The sequence below is a fragment of the Palaemon carinicauda genome, chromosome 25 (assembly GCF_036898095.1).
Source record: "Palaemon carinicauda isolate YSFRI2023 chromosome 25, ASM3689809v2, whole genome shotgun sequence".
In the NCBI taxonomy this organism is placed as follows: Eukaryota; Metazoa; Arthropoda; class Malacostraca; order Decapoda; family Palaemonidae; genus Palaemon; species Palaemon carinicauda.
Genome location: NC_090749.1, coordinates 18,673,808 through 18,685,068, shown reverse-complemented (window position 1 = coordinate 18,685,068; position 11,261 = coordinate 18,673,808). Strand labels below are relative to the sequence as shown.

The 11,261-nt window shown below is 34.8% G+C and overlaps 1 long non-coding RNA gene across 1 annotated transcript; it reads right to left on the bottom strand.

The window, feature by feature from the left end:
* Nucleotides 1-3,500: 3,500 nt before the first annotated feature.
* On the bottom strand, nucleotides 3,501-8,752 carry LOC137618646 (uncharacterized). The gene is made up of 2 exons (XR_011039772.1): nucleotides 6,567-8,752; nucleotides 3,501-6,029 (listed from the first exon to the last, which is right to left on the bottom strand). It is a non-coding gene; the product is annotated as an uncharacterized lncRNA (long non-coding RNA).
* Nucleotides 8,753-11,261: the final 2,509 nt, after the last annotated feature.

Genomic DNA, 11,261 nt, shown 5'->3' with positions numbered 1-11,261 from the left:
TAATTATGATAAAACATTAACAATCAGAGTAAAAGAAGATATGTTATGATGTGTTTTAACCAACTTCAACGAAACCCTGAGATAAATGGAGCATTTGGTCTCCACAGAAACGAGTCAAAATGGAAGTCCGTAGTTTTGGACAAACGCTCATCACTTGACATTGGAGATTTCGTCTTTAAGAATTGCCACATAAAACTGAATTTTTTTTTCCTGTCTTATAATTTGCATCCGCAATTAATTTACTTTTATTATATTATACAGATGATCCTCTCCTTTTATTAACATTAACTCATATGGCTTTGACAATTATATACAGCTCTCTCTCTCTCTCTCTCTCTCTCTCTCTCTCTCTCTCTCTCTCTCTCTCTCTCTCTCTCTCTCGGGTTATACAAAGGTCTATAAATTCTTATCTATTTTGAAATAATTACCGGTCCTAATGTATTTTATAATCAATATTCATTACTTTTCATATAATTTATTTATTTCTATATTTCCCATCCCCACTAAGCTATTTTTCCCTGCTGGAGCCCTTGAACTTATGGAATCATCCCACTTTTGCAACTAGGGTTGTAGCTTAGCAAGTAATAATGATGATAATAATTCATTGGACATCCACAAACAAAATGTCCTATCACTTGGGGACTTTTCAAGGTCCTTCTTAGCGTCAACTTATCTTGCCAGTTTCGTCTTTTTCATTTTACATTAAATCTTTCAAACTATGTCGGTAGTTGGCAGATCATAACTCTCCTTCACTTTTTCTCTCTTTTTTCAACCCACAATCCACTTGTGTTGGCTGACATCTTTGACTCTCATCCCCGAGTCCTTGAAGACTGTAGCAGTTTGTGGAAGTTTTGTCTACTAAAGTTTAGGAATCATTTATATGAAGTTGTCTCCGATGAATATGAAATACTCCACCAACTGAGATAAGCTTTTCTACCCGTGTTTTGGTCACTTACGTTCCAGTGAGTCTCTATTGCAGCGCAATGCGTAATGCGGAGATTTGATAGAGGCACAGAAATGGGAGGTATTTAGTTTCTCTGACTTTTCTTTGATTTGTCGAAACTCATGCTATCTATAGGTTATTGTTGTGTGTAGCCTATGTGTATGAGGGCGAATGTGTTTGTATGTACAATGTATAGTTGCAAATAAACTAGAAATAAATATGATAATCAAACATGCCTTTTATTAAATCATCTATGTCCTTTTTAAGACCTCCCATGAGCGAAAGATGTCGTAAAATATCAGAGATCGAACATACATACTTGCACTTCCCAAGTAAGGGCAAGAGAGTCCAGGCAGTAGCTATCGATGTGTCACAAAACTTATTATCTATTTCTCAAGGAGCACAGGGCTGTGTCCACTAATAAAAAAGGACATAAATACATGATAACATACAGTAATTTAGTAGTTGAACGATAAACTTGCTTTTTGTAAACTAAAAACACTACATCTAAACCCCGAATTGTCGAGCACTTTAATTAACACAAACATACTTGTTTACTCTCACACCTTCTACACTATGTACTTGTGTCTATAGACATTCCGATACATAGAATACGAACAGTTAATTCAATCTTTTTATGTTATCAACTATTGAATAATATCAATATTGATCCATGAAATATAACTATGAAATCAAACAAATGTCTAAAGGACCCCGGTCCTTCTTGGAAGGGAATCTGCATCTATTGCTAAAGTTCTGAAGACTCTTGATCCTTCCAATGTTTATGGGGAGACAACAAAGGAAAATATTCCAAAATGTCTGGAAGTAAAAGGGCGATAATTCTTCGGCTTTGTTGCCGGCATAAAGAAGTTTCCAGGTTATTGGGAATTCTGGAAAGCTATGAAATCCAGTTCTGGTTCTAAGGTCAATAATGACTTGTGTACTCTGTGGCTGACTACCATAGCCTTACTAACTCTCTTCAAGATTGCCTACTTTTGCATCAAGTTCGACATTTTCATCATCAAAATTTTCATTGGTAATAGTGAGGGCCCAGATGTTATGGTAGGCCTACTTAGTTAAATTCAAAATTTCAATTTAATTCTCTCAATGTTAAGGATCTCACTGTTTGATGTTGAGAATTATACCATCAGAAAAATCTGAAGAGTGTGAATTTGCTTCATATAAATATCAATAATATTTACAAAAATACTCTAATCGAGTATCTAAGAGGAATCAATAAAAATATCAGGTCCCAAATATCATGGAAAAATATTCTAGCATAAGAGATTATAGTCATTTGCGTTTGTAAATCCAAAGAACAACAATTTTCATACAAAAAAGGACAATTTCCCTGGAAATTTCAAATAATGAGCGACATCACATAGACGGATGATCCCTACAGAAGTAGTTCTCTCTCTCTCTCTCTCTCTCTCTCTCTCTCTCTCTCTCTCTCTCTCTCTCTCTCTCTCTCTTCCTTGTCATCATAATCACCCACATCCTAAACCTTTATTATGATTCATGGAATGAAAATTGTCTTCGAAATCTCATGAAAACTCATTATGGAATTTTTTCAAATCTACTTCTCCAAAGACACGAGATTTTCCTCCTTGAATCTAACGGTTAGTCTGAAGACCTTCAAAGGTTTAAATGTCGCTCGTGAATGGCAGAGGCAAGGGATACTGATCATGCTCTAGTAGGACAATGCACTAGAGACATATGGTCTAGGCCATAGATCCCTCCCCATCAAGCTAGGACCAGAGAGTGCCAGATAATGGCCGCTGATTCCTCAGCAGATAGACCTAACCTATAGGCTCCCCTTAAACCGACCCCATCCTTAGCTCTCAAAGATAACGAGGTGTCAGACACTACAAGGAACTATCGAGCTTAGGTGGGTCTCGAACTCCAGTCCAACAGATTGCCTAGCAGGGTCATTTTTGATAGGCCACAAAAACCCATAATCTTTCAAATATAAGAAACTGTCCTATATTTCCTTTATTAATCATTATACTCAGTTGGCTCTCTCATGATTCATTGACACAGTCATTCATGACAACAATTATTGTGTTAACGACCCATTAAGGCCACCAGCGGTAATTAAGGTCTTAAAATCACTTGCTTAAGATAATGAGGTATCGTTCAGATTCTCTATCCTAAGGTCCCAATTTCCCTGTAGATTCATTTCATTCTAAAAGAGAAATTATACGAACTTATTAAGATAATGGATTATGACAAAAGTCTTGTAATCATTAATTCGACAAAACGACTCTACATTTGTTATTATTATTATTATTATTATTATTATTATTATTATTATTATTATTATTAATACTTGCTAAGCTACAACCCTAGCTGGAAAAGCAAGATGTTATAAGCCCAAGGGCTCCAATAGGAAAAAATAGCCCAGAGAGAAAAGGAAATAAGGAAATAAATAAATGATATGAGAAATAATGAACAATTAAAATGGAATATTTTAATGCAGTAACAACATGAAAATAGATAGTCCTCACTTCACTCCGCATTCTCTACACTACAGGTATAAACATAATAAAACATTAAATTGCCTTATAGCGCACCGTGCCGGTTGACGCCAGGTTTATTTTTCTAATGAATCATACTTTTTAAAAAACAATTTATATATAACATCACATTCTAATAACTTCTACAAACTTCTGTACTGATATAGCAGTGCATATTTAAAACAAAATGAACAAACTGTCAAATTAACATATAAGCCTCCTCTGCCGCCCAGGAAAAACCATAGATAAAAAACAAAATCTCAAGTTTTGAAAAAACTATGGAAACCTGTGTATCCACGGCAATAATGCAGAGTAACTCAAATTTGAGTGGTGGAACCTCACTCTTGTACTACTAATAAATAATAATGATAATAATATTAATAATAAATTCGACTTGCTCGGGCTAGCGTGCGCTAGAAAGTGACCACTTCCTAAATACCTCTTCAAACATGGAATACGTTTCACCCAACACTAAATTCTCATTGGCCACTGCCTACATAACAACTGAACTTAAGTAACAAGACACTTAAGATCTGCTTACATGTCGTTAGGACAATTATTTTTCGCTATACTTCGTAACGCGAAAAAATTCTAGTCCTCACTTCACTCCGCATTCTCTACACTACAGGTATAAACATAATAAAACATTAAATTGCCTTATAGCGCACCGTGCCGGTTGACCCTAGATAATACCAAAGAAAGGGAGAGAAGGAAAAAAAAAATGGAGAGAGAGAAATAAATGCTCCGATTGAATGATTTACACATTTAACCTCTTTTTGAAGCCTTTGACAAACATGTTTACTTGAAACAGACTACCAACACTCAAGTCTATGAAGACACCTATCATTGACGATATCGTTTGCGATGTTTGAACTTGTAGCCACAGTTTTAACAAAAAATTATGTTTGGTTACATTACAGGAGCTTTTAAAAAACTTCTTAAAGAGAAATCGATCAAAGGACAAAATCATTCTAGCTTCCTCTGCATCAAGCAAAATACATCAAATATGGAAAAGCATTTGTGATAACTTCCGATATCAAAAACTAAACAGTATTGGTGATTTAATTTTTTTTTTTTTTTCCTGTTCAACTAAGAAATCTTCAAATTACAACAAACTTAATTCCCCAAATCTCAGATAAGAAAACTTTAATGATCTATCAAAATAATAAAGAAGTTTTTCAATATAGGAAAATATAATCCGCACGGATTCTGCAACACCATATTATAAGATCCTTTGTATGCACCGATCTACCAGCTTAATGTTTCACAGGTGCTTGCAAAGATTTAACAAGTGAATTTTCCGTTGGATCTATGTAACCCCTCATTTCATGCATGCACGTTATGGCATAAATAGCTTGATCACTGGAGATTACTAAAACGCCGGAATCTAATAGAAGCGTGATAAATAAAGCAACATACAATGGTATTTCGCTTTGCTCGTGACCATTATTGTAAGTTTCTCTTTGATGAAAGACAAATTTGTAGGCCTTGTCGGTGCTGCCATTCATCGATGATAGAAGATGCTCATGACAACTGAGGTCCCCCAATTTCCTGTCCAAATTAGATGCCACCGTTAAAGACGACTGCTGGCATTTCATTGCATTCACGATCCTGGAAAGCAGATTCCAAAAATAAAACAATGTACATATATACTTGTAATTTCAAAAACCTTTACCTTCTATATCAAAGTTAAATTTCAGCAAAAAATTTCCTTTTTTTTTTTTTTTTTTTTTTTTTTTTTTTTTTTTTTTTTCCTTATCTTTGCCGTGTAATAAAACCTTTGTTACGTAAACACTCAAAGTTTAACAATATAGTTTCCCTCGTTAATATGAACAGTCAAGATGCAGAGGACTTTCACTCAGGAATATTCTACTTAAGAATTTTTACCTCCATTTTATTAATAACCTTTGGTATAAAGCACCAAACCTCAAGTTAAAGCATCAATTGCCTCTGTACCTGGACACCAATATTAGAGATTAAAAACCTCAACATATTTTTAAAAGTAGCAAAACAGTCTAAAGAATTAATAACTCTCACAAGTCCATAACTCTGAAAAATGTAAAAAGAATTGACCATTCATCCATGTTAGTTGACAACACTTCAAAAAATCCGCTCTTTTGTACTCTTTCTGGGCTTACCTACATTGATGACCTGAACAGTGTATTCAGTACAAGTTTAAATTCTTTGGTTTTCTATGATTTCCAAATCTGGCTTTTTGCTACCTACTTGCATTAAAATCGAAAATTTTATCTGGAACAACGTTCAAACATTGCCAAAGTACTTTACATAATTCTGTCGACTGCCTCCTGCTCCTTCATGTTTGATTTTAAAGATTAATTTGCTGTCCAGTTTCCAACCACTCTTTTCATGATATGAAAAAAAAAAAATGCGCTGTATTCATCGCTAAAAACTTCAGAATTACTCCAAACCTACTACTGAGGTGTCACAACATATAAATTTCCCAACACCAGAGGCGTCACAATAGAGTGATAAACTGCCTACATCTGAGGCGTCACAATATAGTGATAAACTGCCTACACCTGAGGCGTCACAATATAGTGATAAACTGCCTACACCTGAGGCGTCACAATATAGTGCCAAACCTCAAGTTAAAGCATCAATTGCCTCTGTACCTGGACACCAATATTAGAGATTAAAAACCTCAACATATTTTTAAAAGTAGCAAAACAGTCTAAAGAATTAATAACTCTCACAAGTCCATAACTCTGAAAAATGTAAAAAGAATTGACCATTCATCCATGTTAGTTGACAACACTTCAAAAAATCCGCTCTTTTGTACTCTTTCTGGGCTTACCTACATTGATGACCTGAACAGTGTATTCAGTACAAGTTTAAATTCTTTGGTTTTCTATGATTTCCAAATCTGGCTTTTTGCTACCTACTTGCATTAAAATCGAAAATTTTATCTGGAACAACGTTCAAACATTGCCAAAGTACTTTACATAATTCTGTCGACTGCCTCCTGCTCCTTCATGTTTGATTTTAAAGATTAATTTGCTGTCCAGTTTCCAACCACTCTTTTCATGATATGAAAAAAAAAAAAATGCGCTGTATTCATCGCTAAAAACTTCAGAATTACTCCAAACCTACTACTGAGGTGTCACAACATATAAATTTCCCAACACCAGAGGCGTCACAATAGAGTGATAAACTGCCTACATCTGAGGCGTCACAATATAGTGATAAACTGCCTACACCTGAGGCGTCACAATATAGTGATAAACTGCCTACACCTGAGGCGTCACAATATAGTGATAAACTGCCTACACCTGAGGCGTCACAATATAGTGATAAACTGCCTACACCTGAGGCGTCACAATATAGTGATAAACTGCCTACACCTGAGGCGTCACAATAAAGTGATAAACTGCCTACACCTGAGGCGTCACAATATAGTGATAAACTGCCTACACCTGAGGCGTCACAATATAGTGATAAACTGCCTACACCTGAGGCGTCACAATATAGTGATAAACTGCCTACACCTGAGGCGTCACAATATAGTGATAAACTGCCTACACCTTAGGCGTCACAATATAGTGATAAACTGCCTACATCTTAGGCGTCACAATGAAGTAATAGGTTAAATAAGTCTGATGCAAGTATATAGTTAAAGTAAGGACCAAAATAAAAAGAATGAATTTCTGCGTCAAAACGTGCTCTCAACCGGAGCATCTGATATTTCTTCATTAAGTTCTCAACTAGCTTTGCTCAATATGTAAAAATACAGAAATACTTTATCGTTTTCATTTTAACAATACCTTTCACGACAAATTTCGTGGAAATTATGTAACAGACAATTCTGTCCAAAAGATATTCGTTAAAATAACGTTTTCGTTAATTCAGAATGTTTGGCATCTAAACAAGGTCTTTAACGACATAGTTTATCCTAACACTGTAGTTACGAAATTCGCCTTCAGTATTCGTCCTCTGTAAACCTTTCCAAATACAATTTAGAGTCTGAAAACCAATTATACTTTCTTGTAAATAAATCCAAATCTTGAAGCTTTTAAAGTAAATAGCTAGCATCCAATGCCCTTTCAAATAAACCATCCGCAGCTATGCCATCATCTAAAAATACTTCAATCTTCACTTCCTTAGATCTCCAATATCTAACAGACTTAAGAACTTTAGTAAAGATGTACCTCCGCTTCAAAAATATCTAAAGAATATCCATTATAAAAAACTTTTTAAATTTTTCCCCAATGAGAAAGATATTGGCAACGTTTTAATAGATTTCTATGCGATAAGCAGACTGTAGACTGATTAAATCCTTAAGAAGTTTGTAATAAAAAACCAGCCTTTGCTTACCATTTCCATTCTTGGTCACCGTCAAAGGAATTATTTCTTAGTTTTTCTGATACCAGTGTCACCCATTCTCTTAATAAATTCTGATTCGTCCCTTTCTGACCTATTGTTACCCAATCCAACAACCACAGTAACGGTTTTGAAATGGAATTTTGTGATCGCCCTTTTAGACGTCAATGACTATCTTACCGGACCCAATCTAATTCTGTTCAATGTATTGTGAATAACAACAACCAACAGGCGATTAAAACAATAAAATAAAATAAACACAATGTTCCAATTTCCTTGTACCAACTGCTAAGTATACAAAAATAAAAACAGCTATATTTTCACTTATCTTTTCGACGTCTTTCTTGGTACATTCCTGGCTCCAATGTCAACTCTCGGCCTTTATTGAGCTCTAGACCTCTTCCATCAAAGTTGATATGAATCCACACTTTCCCTCGATCTTTAACTAGCTTGACACTTTCGGCGATGCTGCTCTTTGCGTACTAACTCGTTTCTGCAGCAGTTTTAGATGTTCCTTGTCCTCCAAGTTGATAAACAATCGCATCTAATGCTAACATTTTCGTATCAGTTTCCTCAAAATAACGCGATGCTCATTCAAATGGTTTTCCATCATACTTTAACGAGGTGCGGATACTTGTTGAATATTCTGCTGGAAATCGGATAATAGATTGTCCATCACTTCTTGAAACGGTTTCAGCATTCTGATTGCTAACGTGAAAACACTATTCACATCTGAAGCTGTATTTGACCCTGCCTGGCGTCCTGGCTAATAAATTCGACTTGCTCGGGCTAGCGTGCGCTAGAAAGTGACCACTTACTAAATACCTCTTCAAACATTGAATACGTTTCACCCAACACTAAATTCTCATTGGCCACTGCCTACATAACAACTGAACTTAAGTAACAAGACACTTAAGATCTGCTTACATGTCGTTAGGACAATTATTTTTCGCTATACTTCGTAACGCGAAAAAATTCTATTTCCTTTATAAACTACAAAAAGGCTTACGTCAGCCTGTTCAACATAAAAACATTTGCTGGAAGTCTGAACTTTAGAAGTTCTACTGATTCAACTACCTGATTTGAAAGATCATTCCACAACTTGGTCACAGCTGAATTAAAACTTCTAGAATACTTTGTAGTATTGAACCTCATGATGGAGGTCTGACTATTAAAATTAACTTTAGGCCTAGTATTACAACAGGATTGAACTGTCCAGGAAGATCTGAATGGAAAGGATGGTCAGAATTATGAAAATATTATGCAACATGCATAATGAACTAATTAAATGGGGGTGCCAGAGATTAATATCTAGACCAGGAATAAGAAATTTGATAGACCGTGAGATCCTGTCCAATATGAGAATCAGCAGCTGAAGACCAGACAGGAGAACAATACATAAAATCAGGTAGAATGAAAGAATTAACATCCGGATCTCAGCATTGGTAATGTTTCTGAAACTCTGTATAACTAAAAATTTTAGGTGTGATTCTCGACAGCAAATTTTCATTTGAGAAACACAGTAGGTCAGTGTCTTCTTCAATTGCGCTCCCCCACCCACAATTGGCTTATTAAGAAATTCTTTTAATGTTTTCTGTGATCAATTTGTTCTGAAGAAGTGTTTTAAGAAACCACTGTCCTTGACCTATTTACAATCATACTTTGAGTTTTGGTAGGATTTAATTTCATACCCCATAATTTGCACCATACACTAATTCTAGCTAGATCTCTATTAAGGGATTCAGAAACTCCAGATCTACATCCAGGAGATGGAATTAATGCCAAGAGAGTAGCATCATATGTGTATGTAACAAACTTGCTTTCGAGGCTAAACTACCCATCATGTGTATTTAAGATGAAAAGTAATGAGCCAAGAACACTGCCCTAAGGAACACTAAATACCACATTCCTATACTCACTATAGTGCCCATCAACAACAACTCTTTGCAATCTATTACTTAAAATATCAACAGTGATGCCATGTACAGGTCCATCCACTTTTGGTTTCAATACAAGTGACTCATGATTAACATGGTTAAGCATGACTAATGTGATAAATATTAAACAAATATTATTCTTTCACCGTAAGCTCAGGAGTAGTGTAGTATCAGAGTAAGAGTAGGGTTATATAGCTTTAGGAGATGGCAAGATAGTGATATAGGTATATCAGTTGACTGACCTGGCGAAGAATTTCTTCACAGGGAACGAGTTCGTCATAGATGTCTGAAATATCTTAAACCCTTCTATTTAAGGGTTTCCAATAATAATTAATGTGGTTGACATTCAGTAAGGGTAAGAACATTCAAGAAGCATAAACTTGATCAGTCTCTGTCCAAAAATTTTATTTCTTTATCTACCACTGTTTATGTAAATTATTACTAATTCTTCCTATATGATATAAAAAAAATTCCATTCAATAATATCAAAAATAATTATAAAAAAAAAACAATTTCTAAAAGGTCAAAAAGAAAAACTCTTTTAAAATACATCATTATGTTGATAAAATGTCTTTCCGCCTGGAATTTGTAATATTAAGCAAACGTTCACCGAGATTGGGGGAAGCCTTTCCTGCTCCATCAGTAATTAATAAGTAAAAAAAAATGAAAGATAGAATACAAACGTGAAAACTTTATTCTCGTTGACTATAATGAAGATTAATTAATGCAATTTTCTATAGATTTTGCAGAAAATAAAAGAACTCGCAACACAGTTTTCTTTTCATTTTTTTTTTGTCTTGACTTTCAAGGGGGACTAAATGAAATCTATTTCTTTATCATTCCTTTATCTAAATCTATATGTTAATAAATGCTGCATATTTAATCCTTCTTATTCTCTAATGACTTTGGGTCTTTTTTTCTAATTGGGTTTGATGGGAAACAGGAAGATCTGCTCTTCTATTCTGTTGTAAGATTTCATAAAAACAGTTATACTTACGAAAACTATCTCAGATTTTGATTAATAGATTCAGGGGAAGAGAGAGAAAAAAGTTATCGATTAGTGGAAAACTTTAGCAATTACAGATTCTTTTCTTCCTTATCTACAGTGGCAATTTAGTTAGATTGAGAGAGAGAGAGAGAGAGAGAGAGAGAGAGAGAGAGAGAGAGAGAGAGAGAGAGAGAGAGAGAGAGAGAGAGAAAAAGTAATTAAGTCAATAAAGGCGAGAGACAATAGATAGGAAGATTATAAACAGCAAATGGCTCTATTCGCTATTTTTGTCATTTCCGTAGGTTCTGAATGATCCTGCAGGTAAAACCAATTCCAAAGAAAATCCTACAGTCTGGCTGTGTGTTACGATCCTCGTGGGGATCGAACCAGATTCTGTTGAATTAATTAATGAAATGGGGACTTTTCAACTACAACCAATTAGAGACAATAGGAAATATAGAAAGAAAACTCGCAAAAGAAAACATAATTTTATTTACAACTAGTCAAAGGTGAATGTTTCTTGATTGAGTACTTAGGTA